The sequence below is a fragment of the Thermobia domestica genome, chromosome 2 (assembly GCF_964235325.1).
Source record: "Thermobia domestica chromosome 2, izTheDome1.hap1.1, whole genome shotgun sequence".
NCBI lineage: Eukaryota > Metazoa > Arthropoda > Insecta > Zygentoma > Lepismatidae > Thermobia > Thermobia domestica.
The window spans coordinates 103,743,686-103,756,146 of NC_137455.1; positions in this window are offsets into that span (position 1 = coordinate 103,743,686).

Below are 12,461 nucleotides of genomic sequence, written 5' to 3' on the forward strand. Positions count from 1 at the left end.
GATAATGGAATAAAGCCGTGTTTTGTTGAGCACAATGCCCACTATAACGATGTGGTAGACAATTATTTGATGGATAGATATTTGTTTAATAGTCGCTATAACAAATGGTATATGATAGAATTTGTTAAGCATTTATTGCAGGTCGTTGGTTACTCGTTTAACCGCGCACAGTTCTCTTTTCCAATCAGCTACCTTTTTGCCATGAAAACTAAGGGTAATAGTTATACTGTGATAGCTTTCTTTCGCTATGGGGGAACGCAGGACACTTTGGATGAGTTATTAAAGTTTTGGAATCATGTGTGCGAGTTCAGGCCAAGTATCCAGATTGCGGATTTACTTGGTTGCTTTACACGATGTGGTAAAACTGGACTTTTTGCGGTATCTCCTGATACCTATCTGTTGGACCTCGCGGTATTTGGAAGCATGGTGAAAAAGAATAACAAATGGTTTTTCTCACAATAAAACTATACATACAGAATAATCCATTATGGCAAAAAAATACTACTTTCTCCTTATGCTTACTTGGGGTAGACTTCGATACATTGTGTAAGAATTTCCAATTAATAGCGGTATTGCACTGTCTGTAATAGTGCAGTTTATTTTTCGAGTGAGAGTAGGTTTTAAAGGTGTATTGTAGTCTACCAGCAATAATGATCTCTAAGAGAGTTATTAGGTAAAGATAACCATTACACAGCCATTCTGCGAACACATTTATAAGACCATATTCTGCTACTCAAACAAACGAAGGAATAAGCTCAGAATTTCTATACCTTTTTGTGTTATTCAAGTAAACGAAGGAATAAATCTATTCACTTTTATACCATCTTTTAGTTTTGTACCAACCACAAAAAAGGGAAGAAGGACCATTATAACAAGCTCACTATTTTTATAGCATTTTGTATTACTCTATTTCATTTTTGTAACAACCAGAAGAAAACAGCTCAGCATTTTATACCTTTGTGGTGTTACATTTTGTATATTTTTGTGTCATCCAGAGAACAATTTAAATTGCCTCTCCCGTCACTAAATGGGTATTGACGTGTGTTTAGCGAATTAGGTTTACAAAATACTATCGGCGACACTAAAGTCCAAAGTTTCCCGGTCACTAACTAAATATTTGAGCATGAGATTTAACAAACCGGAGTTGCGTAATAATTGTGTAGAACAGACTACATAGCAATTAGCGTAATATCATGCATGGCCATTTTTGATCACCGCAGAAGAAGAGATTATATCAAAGTAAGAAAAGTTTCCAAAGTTCCATGTTGCTGCAGATATTTAAACAACGTTATGAATGGGTTACCTAACAGGTGTATTGCCTATTGCTCAACGATTCAATTATTTTTAAACTTTCTTTCCTCGTCTAAGTCCAAAAAGACAAATATATATTTTTGCATTTATGTATTTTATTATAATGGACTATAAGATTATGGAGTATATTTGGAAATAATAGAACATACATCATGACGTTATATTACCGAATTATTTTGCATTGCCTTGAAACATATTATTAAACACGGCGAATGCATAGAATGTTTTTATTGTAGGTATATAAGTAGATGTGTCACACTTGATTTGTTTTTGCGGAGAGTAGAAAAATGACTAGCATGGAAATTGCTTATGTTTCACCTAGAGAAAAAGAAATTCAGCGTGAAAACGAGAAACCAATACTGTTAATACAGCCGTCTGACCCTGATTTGTCAGATGAATTACGTGATAAAGTGAGAATCATATATCCAACACAAGAAATAGAAGATGTGTATTATTTTAGACGCTATAATAGGTATAATGATGAAATACTCCCGGAAAGTGATGATGACAGTGTTTCAAATATTACCTGTTTTGAACTGGAAGCTAATGAGTGCGGATGTACTAGTGGAAGTATTAGTCATACATGTGTTATACAATTATTTAATGAGTATACACCAAATTCAGTATTATTATGTGAAGCATGTTCTAAACATAATGAGAATGAAAAAGATCACAACTGTTTGCTGCAGTTTGATTACGAATTATTGCAAAAGGTGTGGACGATCATAATTAAATGTGAAATGAGAGAGAAAATCTATAAACTTTATTTAAAGAAGCATTTTAAAGGTTGTAATATTAAGAACACTTATACTGTGGAGAAAAAATTTAATCTGGTATATGAATACATTACAGAGTGTGATTATTATATTAACAAAATAGTAGAAATCTTTTTAGAGAAAGATAAACAATTATTTAATTCTGTAAATGAACACTGAGCCCACTGTAGCATATGCATTTGATTGTGTAAGAATAGAAGAACTTGAACTGTTAACTGGATCAATTTGTAGTACAGTAATATTAACAATTTAATAGATAACTAACATTGGACTCTGGCAACTGAATTGTCAGGGAGAGGCAATTTAAATTGTTCTCTGGATGACACAAAAATATACAAAATGTAACACCACAAAGGTATAAAATGCTGAGCTGTTTTCTTCTGGTTGTTACAAAAATGAAATAGAGTAATACAAAATGCTATAAAAATAGTGAGCTTGTTATAATGGTCCTTCTTCCCTTTTTTGTGGTTGGTACAAAACTAAAAGATGGTATAAAAGTGAATAGATTTATTCCTTCGTTTACTTGAATAACACAAAAAGGTATAGAAATTCTGAGCTTATTCCTTCGTTTGTTTGAGTAGCAGAATATGGTCTTATAAATGTGTTCGCAGAATGGCTGTGTAATGGTTATCTTTACCTAATAACTCTCTTAGAGATCATTATTGCTGGTAGACTACAATACACCTTTAAAACCTACTCTCACTCGAAAAATAAACTGCACTATTACAGAGAGTGCAATACCGCTATTAATTGGAAATTCTTACACAATGTATCGAAGTCTACCCCAAGTAAGCATAAGGAGAAAGTAGTATTTTTTTGCCATAATGGATTATTCTGTATGTATAGTTTTATTGTGAGAAAAACCATTTGTTATTCTTTTTCACCATGCTTCCAAATACCGCGAGGTCCAACAGATAGGTATCAGGAGATACCGCAAAAAATCCAGTTTTACCACATCGTGTAAAGCAACCAAGTAAATCCGCAATCTGGATACTTGGCCTGAACTCGCACACATGATTCCAAAACTTTAATAACTCATCCAAAGTGTCCTGCGTTCCCCCATAGCGAAAGAAAGCTATCACAGTATAACTATTACCCTTAGTTTTCATGGCAAAAAGGTAGCTGATTGGAAAAGAGAACTGTGCGCGGTTAAACGAGTAACCAACGACCTGCAATAAATGCTTAACAAATTCTATCATATACCATTTGTTATAGCGACTATTAAACAAATATCTATCCATCAAATAATTGTCTACCACATCGTTATAGTGGGCATTGTGCTCAACAAAACACGGCTTTATTCCATTATCCAACCGAAAATATCTAACTGTAGACCTAGAATAAGCGGGGCGACCATTACGTTGTACCACAGGGAAATGAAAAACTTGATGCACACAACCAAGTATGTGTTAAAGGTTTTAGTCGTTAATACAAAATAAAGAAGCCAACAAAACTAAATATTCTACACCTTCTCGCTGGTAATAAATAGTACAAAATACTTAAATTGATACAATGGTACAACACTAAATTCCCAGCTGGTACAAAATAAAATATTCCATTCAAATTTTTTTTGCCCTTTACAAAACTAAATTCCGTACATATGCCACTCAAATTCATTTATTCTTCCTTTTGACCTCTAAAATAATAATAATAATGATTTAAAATTTAATTTTCCATTTTTTCACTCTCTCCTTATCTCTACTTAATTAAAAACTATCGTTTCTACTAATACTGTATTTACCCATATGGAACTGTCTCAAAATTATCGGTTCGTTTTCTTTTACTAGATGTAGAGTTTACTGAATCGACACCCTACTAGTGGTTTCTAATGCTTGGTCCTCTTAAGTCTGCTCCAAATAAGCATAAGGAGAGAGTAGTATTTTTTGCCATAGTGGCTTAATCCGTATGTATTCGAAGATGAAAGGCGCAATAATGCCATATTGTTTTATTTTTTTACTATGTACTAATTGATCTACTCGCAGCAGGATTAGTTAAAATGAACCTCCTTCAAATTTGTTTCTTCGTTACAAAAGGCACATAAAATGGTCTCTCTTTGCTTTTCCTCCGTTTATTTGTAGAGCACAAAAACATAAAATAGTCTTTCTAAAAAAGCCAACAAAACCGAATGGGTCACACAAATTTATATCTTTGTATATTTTGAGTACTACAAAATTAAATAAAATGGCCCTTCCCCATTTTCTTCTGTAGAACACCCATATTTATTCCTTCGTTTATTTTAGTAGTACAAAAATGTACATAAATACTGAGCTATTTAAATTTTACCTTCTTCGCTTTTTTTCTGCTTAGTACAAAACTGATTAGGTCACCCAAATTTATTCCTCCTTCGGTTTCCTTTTTGTCGTTGGTGCTCCATTTTTTGTTGGTACATGAAAAAATAGGCCATCCAAATGTTATTCGTTCTTCACTTCTTTTTCTTATTTTGCTTGGTACAAAAGTGAATAGGTCACACACATTTATCTCTTCGTTTGTTTAAATAGTACAACATGGTCTAGAAATTCTGAGCTAGTTAAAAATTGATTGCTTTGTTTAATCGTGTAGCTCCTCTTTTCTGTTTGGTACAAATTCTAGGTCGGTTAAAAATGGTCTCGTTGGCACGAAAAGAAATAGGACACCCCCAATGAATGGCAGAAAAAAGTATAGAATGCTGATTCTGCAAACTGAATAGGTCACCCAAATTTATTCCTTCTTCGGTTTCTTTTTTGTCGCTGGTGCTCCATTTTGTTTGTTGGTACATGAAAAAAAAAATAGGCCATCCAAATTTTATTCGTTCTTCACTTCTTTTTCTTATTTTGCTTGGTACAAAACTAAATATTCTACCCAAATTTATTCCTTCATTTATTTGATTAATGGCCCTTCCCTTTTTCCAGTTGGTACATAAGGAAATAATCCAATCAAATTTTTCTGGTTCGAACAAAACTAAACACTCCATCCAAATTTGAGTATTTCAAAATGAAATGAAATTCTGAGTTAGTTAGAAATCTCACTCAAGAGACCTTCGTTTGTTTAAATAGTACACTTCTGAGCCGGTTAAATTTATCCGATTGTTTGTTTATTTAAAATACGCTGCTATTTCTCATTGGTGCAAAATTGAATAGCTCAATCAAATTCACCCCTTCGTTTGTTTAAATATTAGAACATGGTCTAGAAAAAAATGGCATTTATCATTGGTACAATATTCCTTCGTCTATCTAATTAGTCAAGAAGAGTTAAAATAGACCTTAGCACAAAAAGGCACATAAATTCTGAGGTAGTTGAAATGGCATTTCTCGTCGATAGAAAATTGAGTAGGTTCAGCTTTGTTTCTTTAAATTCTCAGCTGGTTAAAATGGCATATCTTGCTTTCTTAGTCTATCCAAATTTTGAATAACCCAAACAGGGACAGAAATTCTAAGCTAGTTGCAAATGAGATTTCTCGTTTGTACAAAATTCAATAGGGCACTCAAATTTATTCCTCCTTCACATTTTCTCCTTGGTACAAAAATTTTCCGACGCTCAATCTACGAGTTATTCTGGTTTAAATATTTGACCTTTTTTGGGGCATGTAGTTGCTGGTAACCAATTACTAAATGTGGAAACACCACCTCAATATGTTGCTTCGTTTACTAGTCTGATTTTTGACCTCCGTGGTAAGTACCTTTAGGACATGTAGTAGTTGGTGGCCGATTACTAAATGTGGAAACCGCCCATCAATATGTTGCTTCGTTTTCGAGTTTGACCTTTGACCTCGAAAGTCAGTACGTTTTTTAACGTGTACTAGTTGATGACCTATTACTAGATTTGGAAACCGCACCTCAATATGTGCCTCCGTTTTCGAGTGATTTGGTTTTAAGTACTTTAACCTTTGTCATTATTTTGGAACTTGCAGTGATTGATGACCAATTACTAAATGTGGCAACACCATCTCAATATGTGGCTCCGTTTTCGTGTTATTAGGCTTTAAGTATGTTGACCTTTGACCTCGATGATCAGTATTTTGGAATATGTAGTACCTGATGACCAATTACTAAATGTGGAAACACCATCTCAATATGTGGCCCCGTTTTCGTGTTATTAGGTTTTAAGTATGTTGACCTTTGACCTCGATGGTCATTATTATGGAACTTGTAGTACCTGATGACCGATTACTAGATTTGGAAACACCATCTCAATATGTGGCTCCGTTTTCGTGTTATTAGGCTTTAAGTATGTTGACCTTTGACCTCGATGATCAGTATTTTGGAACATGTAGTACCTGATGACCAATTACTAAATGTGGAAACAGCACCTCAATATGTGGCTCAGTTTTCGTGTTATTAGGTTTTAAGTATGTTGACCTTTGACCTCGATGGTCATTATTTTGGGGCATGTAGTACCTGATGACCAATTACTAGATTTGGAAACAACATCTCAATATGTGGCCCCGTTTTCGAGTGATTAGGTTTTAAGTATGTTGACCTTTGACCTTGATGGTCATTATTTTTGAACTTGTAGTACCTGATGACCAATTACTAGATTTGGAAACTACACCTCAATATGTGGCTCAGTTTTCGCGTTATTAGGTTTTAAGTATGTTGACCTTTGACCTCGATGATCATTATTTTGGAACTTGTAATAGTTGATGACCAGTTAATAGATTTGGAAACAGCACTTCAATATGTGTCTCAGTTGTCGAGTTATTTGGTTTTAAGTACGTTGACCTTTGACCTCGATGGTCATTATTTTGGAACTTGTAGTACCTGATGACCAATTGCTAGATTTGTAAACACCATCTCAATAAGTGGATCCGTTTACGAGTGATTGGGTTTTAAGTGTCATACAAAGGGCGTATCACACATAAACTATCAGACCAAGATAAAAATAAGTATGATATTCGTAATCAGCATGTCCGAAAACCCCATATGCCGAGTTTCACCCAAATCGGTTAAAATTGTCATACAAAGGGCGTATCCCACATGAACCATAAGACCCAGGTAAAAATAAGTATGATATTCGTAATCCGCATGTCCGAAAACTCCCCTGTACCGAGTTTCATCCAAATCGGTTAAAATTGTCATAGAAAGGGCGTATCCCCCATAAACTATAAGACCCAGGTAAAAATAGGTATGATATTCGTAATCACCATGGTCGAAAACCCTCATATACCGAGTTTCACACAAATCTGTTAGAATTGACATAGAAAGGGCGTATCCCACATAAACTATAAAACCAAGGTAAAAATAAGTATGATATTCGTAATCAGCATGCTCGAAAACCCTTATATACTGAGTTTAATCCAAATCGGTTAAAATTGTCATAGAAAGGGCGTATGCCACATAAACTATAGGACCCAGGTAAAAATAAGTATGATATTTGTAATCAGAATGGTCGAAAACCCCCATAAGCCGAGTTTCATCCAAATTGGATAAAATTGTCATAGGAAGGGCGTATCCCACATAAACTATAAAACCAAGGTAAAAATAAGTATGATATTCGTAATCCGCATGTCAGAAAACCCCCATATGCCGAGTTTCATCCAAATCGGTTAAAATTGTCATAGAAAGGGCGTATGCCACATAAACTATAGGACCCAGGTAAAAATAAGTATGATATTTGTAATCAGCATGGTCGAAAACCCCCATAAGCCGAGTTTCATCCAAATCGGTTCAAAGAGCGTATCGAATCGCTATGTTACATAGGTAATCATTGTCTTAAAATAGGGGTCGAAAAAAAATCTTATGTAATTTCTGCTATGGTAAAATTGGGGTTGGAAAGGTAATCATAAAAGGGAATGAATACACCCCTAAAATGGAGGTTGTTGTGTTTATTATCTGCTCTGCTATGTGTTCATAGTCTCAGTGTAATTTCTGGTATGTTAAAATAGGGGTTGGAAAATAAGCCATGCTCTTTTATTAGCTGTGCTATGTATTATCTGTTCTACTGTGTTAAAATAACACCTCTGCTTTGTGTTCGTAAGGGTTGGAAAATATGCTCATAAAAGAGAACGAGTCCACCCCCTAAAATGGAGGTTGTTATGTGTTATGTAGTCTTATGCTCTGCTGTGTGTTCATAGTCTCAGTGTAATTTCTGCTATGTTAAAATAAGGGTTGAAAAAATATGCTCATAAAAGGGAACGAGTACACCCTTGCTATGTTACGTAGTCTTATGTTCTGCTATGTTAAAATAGTGCTATGTGTTATCAACTCTTCTATGTGTTCGTAATCGTATGTGTTATCTCCTATGTTAAAATAGGGGTTGAAAAATATGCTCATAAAAGAGAATGAATACACCCTTGTTATGTTACGTACTCTTATGTGTTATCTGATCTGCTGTGTGTTACGTACTCTTATGTGTTATCTGTTCTTCTATGTGTTCGTAATCGTATGTATTATCTGCTATGTTAAAATAGGGGTTCAAAAATATGCTCATAAAAAGGGAACGAGTACACCCTTGTTATGTTACGTACTCTTATCTGTTATCTGCTCTGCTGTGTGTTACGTAGGGGGTGGAAAAGTGATCATAAAAGGGAACGAGTACACCCCCTAAAATGTGCTCATAAAAGAGAACGAATACACCCCCTTAAAAGTGCTCATAAAAGGGAACAAATTCACCCCTAATATGGAGGTCGTAAAAGATCGTGAGCTGACGGTGCGTGGGTCATAGCGTATCGTGAGACAGTGGAAAATTGAGTCCTTGCTCTCAGGAGACCATGGAAAAAAAGGCGATTTTTCAGCTACCGGGTGTCAGGTGCCCCCCACCTACTAATGTTGTACAATGTTTCCCTCCTAACCGAGATGTAGGCCTTTTTAAAATCAATGAACAATTTATGTACAAATTTCGTTTCGAATATTTGTCGAATGGTAAACATCTCGTCGATGGTTGATCGATTTTACCTAAATTTGCAATGATAATCTCTAATAATTTCGTGTGTTTATAGAGTCAATCTTACTAACAAAATGTTTGAGAGATTTTATAGGATATTGACAAAACAGAATTTCCTCGATAATTATTACAATCATTTCTGTCGGCTTTATTGTGAATTTGAACAATAATTGATTTTTCCACTCTTATGGCAACTACTCCCTGTTCCAGGGGACAATTAATTTATCTATCTCGTTCCACATTTTTTTCCATCCAGCTTATGATTAACTCAAAGAACTTTAGTCTACACTCGGAGTTTTACGTTTGTGTATAGTGATTTCTATTTCTGTTCAGTTAGGTTCTGGAATATACGGGTCTGCAGTGTGTATTTCACTCTCTACAGGAAAATTAGTTCTGGCTCCGTGTTATATAAATCTTCAAAGAAATATTTCCATCTATTCATGATGCTATCTGTATCAGTGAGAATTGGGCCGTCAACTTTCATTAATACTCGTATATGTGCGCAAGGTTCACAGCGTTTCTTGAATTCGTTGACACTCTTATGTAAGTCCCAAATGTTTTTGCTTTACTATTATGTTCAAGTTAATTAATTTTAGCTTTAAAAAAATGCGTTTCTTTGTTATAAAAGCTTCGAAAGTTTCCCGTCTGATATCTATGAAATTTTAAGTAGTTATTTTATTCGGATTTTGTAGCCAAGGTAATTATTGTCCTGTTTTGTGCGTTATTGTCATCCGCGCGGAAAAACAACTCAGTTCCCAGTAAGCCACTGCACAACACTGCAGGACGCCACAAGCCAGGTCGGGTGAGTCCATTCTGCCCGGGAGGAGGAAGGAGCGAAATCGGCCAAACGTAGGCTGAACAACACCTGTAGTCCTGTTGGAACATCCTAATTTTCTGTTGGAACAACAATACCGCACCCTTGACCTTTAAGAGTAATAAAAGGAACTCTATCATTAAGAAATTCAGTGTATTTAATTACTGATATTATTCGCGTGTGAACAAAAGTCCATGTTCCAAGTTTGTGATTTTTATTTTCGTTTATAAAATGACGTAAAATATCTGAACTGCACCACAAGCTTTTCTCCAAATTTAACTTTCTGAATTCCTACCAGACAAATTCATTCTACACTTCTTTAACTCACTTGTTACTGATTTTAATTTGATTGTCCTATGAGGACTTCTTATATTCCTTGTTAAAAATCTCATGCCTATTTATTACTTTGCTAAAGTCGTGTCATTTTATCAGCTCTAATCTGAGGTTTCTGTGAATATTTCTGAAGAAGTATCGCTTTTACAGATGAGGTTGTTAGCATCACACCAAACCCCCAAGCTGGAGGACCACTTGTCGTCTGTTCGTGGTTGCCTATTCAATATATTCACAGCTAACCTCTATATCTAGAGGCCTTCTTCTCGATCCACAACCTAGGAATGCCATACTGTGGTCACAGGAACCCACGTTTAGGAATTAGTATTTAGAAATCCTCTATGAAAGAGATATATAAATAAGAGAACTGGAAACACAAAGAATATACAATCAGGCTTTATACTGAGATCCAAGTTAGATAAAGCATTATAAAATCTGATAGATCCAAGTTGATAAAGCAATATAAAATCTGACAGATCCAAATTCGATAAAGCATTATAAAATCTGACAGATTCAAGTTCGACAAATCATTATAAAGTCTGACAGATCCAAGTTCGACAAATCATTATAAAGTCTGACAGATCCAAGTTCGATAAAGCATTATAAAATCTGAGACATGGAAAAGCACTAGTCATGAATGAAATAGCACAAAAAAAGGAAGTGTAGGGTAGGCACCATGAACTTTCAGAAGAGCAAATTAGTGCCAACATCAAAAACAGCACTAAGTAAGAAATATGAATATCAGATTTTGCTGACACATATTTCAAAAATGTTGATACAAGTAATCTATAAGAGACTGGAAAGCAAGAGTGAAGAAGTACTAGCACAGGACCAGTTTAGTTTCAGAAAGAATACCGGAACACAGGAAACAATACTTACTTTAAAAAGATTGATAGAAGAAAGTTACCGAAGTGGAAAATCAACATACACGCCGTTAGTGGACTTATAAGAATCGTTTGGTAATCAACTGTACGTAGAATGGAACTAAATATTCAGATTCTGAAGGAATCAAGAATAAATTATACGAAGTAACAAATAATAAATACAAAAATACAAGGCAAGAATTAAAGTTGAAAGAGAAGGAGAAGAACTAATACTTTAGAAAGGATGTCTTCTTTCACCTAGTTTCAGAGACGTCATTTGGGGAGGAAAGGAAAGAAATAGATGCTTTTCAATAAATTGTATACTAATATATTCTAACTAAAACCGTGAAACTCATGTTGATGGTTTAGGTTAATTTTCATATCTTCGTTTTTCCTATGTTTTATAGGTTCCTTTATTCTTTATATTACGTAAGTGTTTGTCATTTATTCATTCTATTTGTTTTAATCCATATTAGTTTTTTGCAATGAAATCTGGCATTTTATTGATAAATTTAGATAACTGCCACTACGTACTAAAAGTCCGCTTTGTAGAGAATGCCATCCCTTTTACTGGAAAGCATAAGAAAAGTCATTTACCCTTTAATCATGTTAAATGTTAAGTATTATTGTCTAACAATTTACAAGGGACGTAGCAGTAGGGAAAACTACACGGAAACGAAAAATCTAGGTCAGCATAAGGAAAAATGGAAAGATACTTTGATGCAACCGAGAGATCTCTGACCCGGAAAGTAGAACTATCCACTTGCTTCAGTTCGTAGCGAGAAAGAAGTTAACTTCCATTCGGAGCAAGGAAAAAGGTCAACGTGAAAAAGGAGCATGAAAGGAACTACCATCATCAGTACGACTTATGCATGGACAATAGTGCAATTTTCGTTATGATGAAATTTAAGAGAAAAGTGACAGTGTGATTCTCGTATAAACTTATGGATGAAAGCAAATCTATCTTTTCCGATGGGAAGAATGTCTATTGCTTGGCTCGTCTCTGAAGTAGAGGTGTCCACAGTTTTAGTTCGACGAGATTTTCATTCAAAAGAATAGTCTCTCATCTCTATATAGAAAACAACGACTCTTCTGAATGTGAAAATGTAATTTAATTAATCTTTATTCATTTTATTCATTTGTATTATATTTCATATGCACTATTTACAATGCTGCATTTCTAATTGTTATTTGAAAAATAAATTATTTTTTAAAATACCATTACCAGTTGATTTTTATATTTGTTTTGGGAAAGTGAAACAAATTAATGAGATCTCCATTATTTCAAAAGAGCAAAATTATTCAGAATACGGGATTTTTCAAGGTACCAGGAACTTCTTAAAACGAATTAATCTCTTAAGCCAATGTATTACTCCATATGGATCTCAATAAGATCTCCCATATTATTTTATGTGGGAAAATTAAATTTAAAATACCAGATTTTCAAGATACGAGTAACTTCCTGGAACAAATTTATGTTATCAGTGCGGATACCACTGCATATGGATC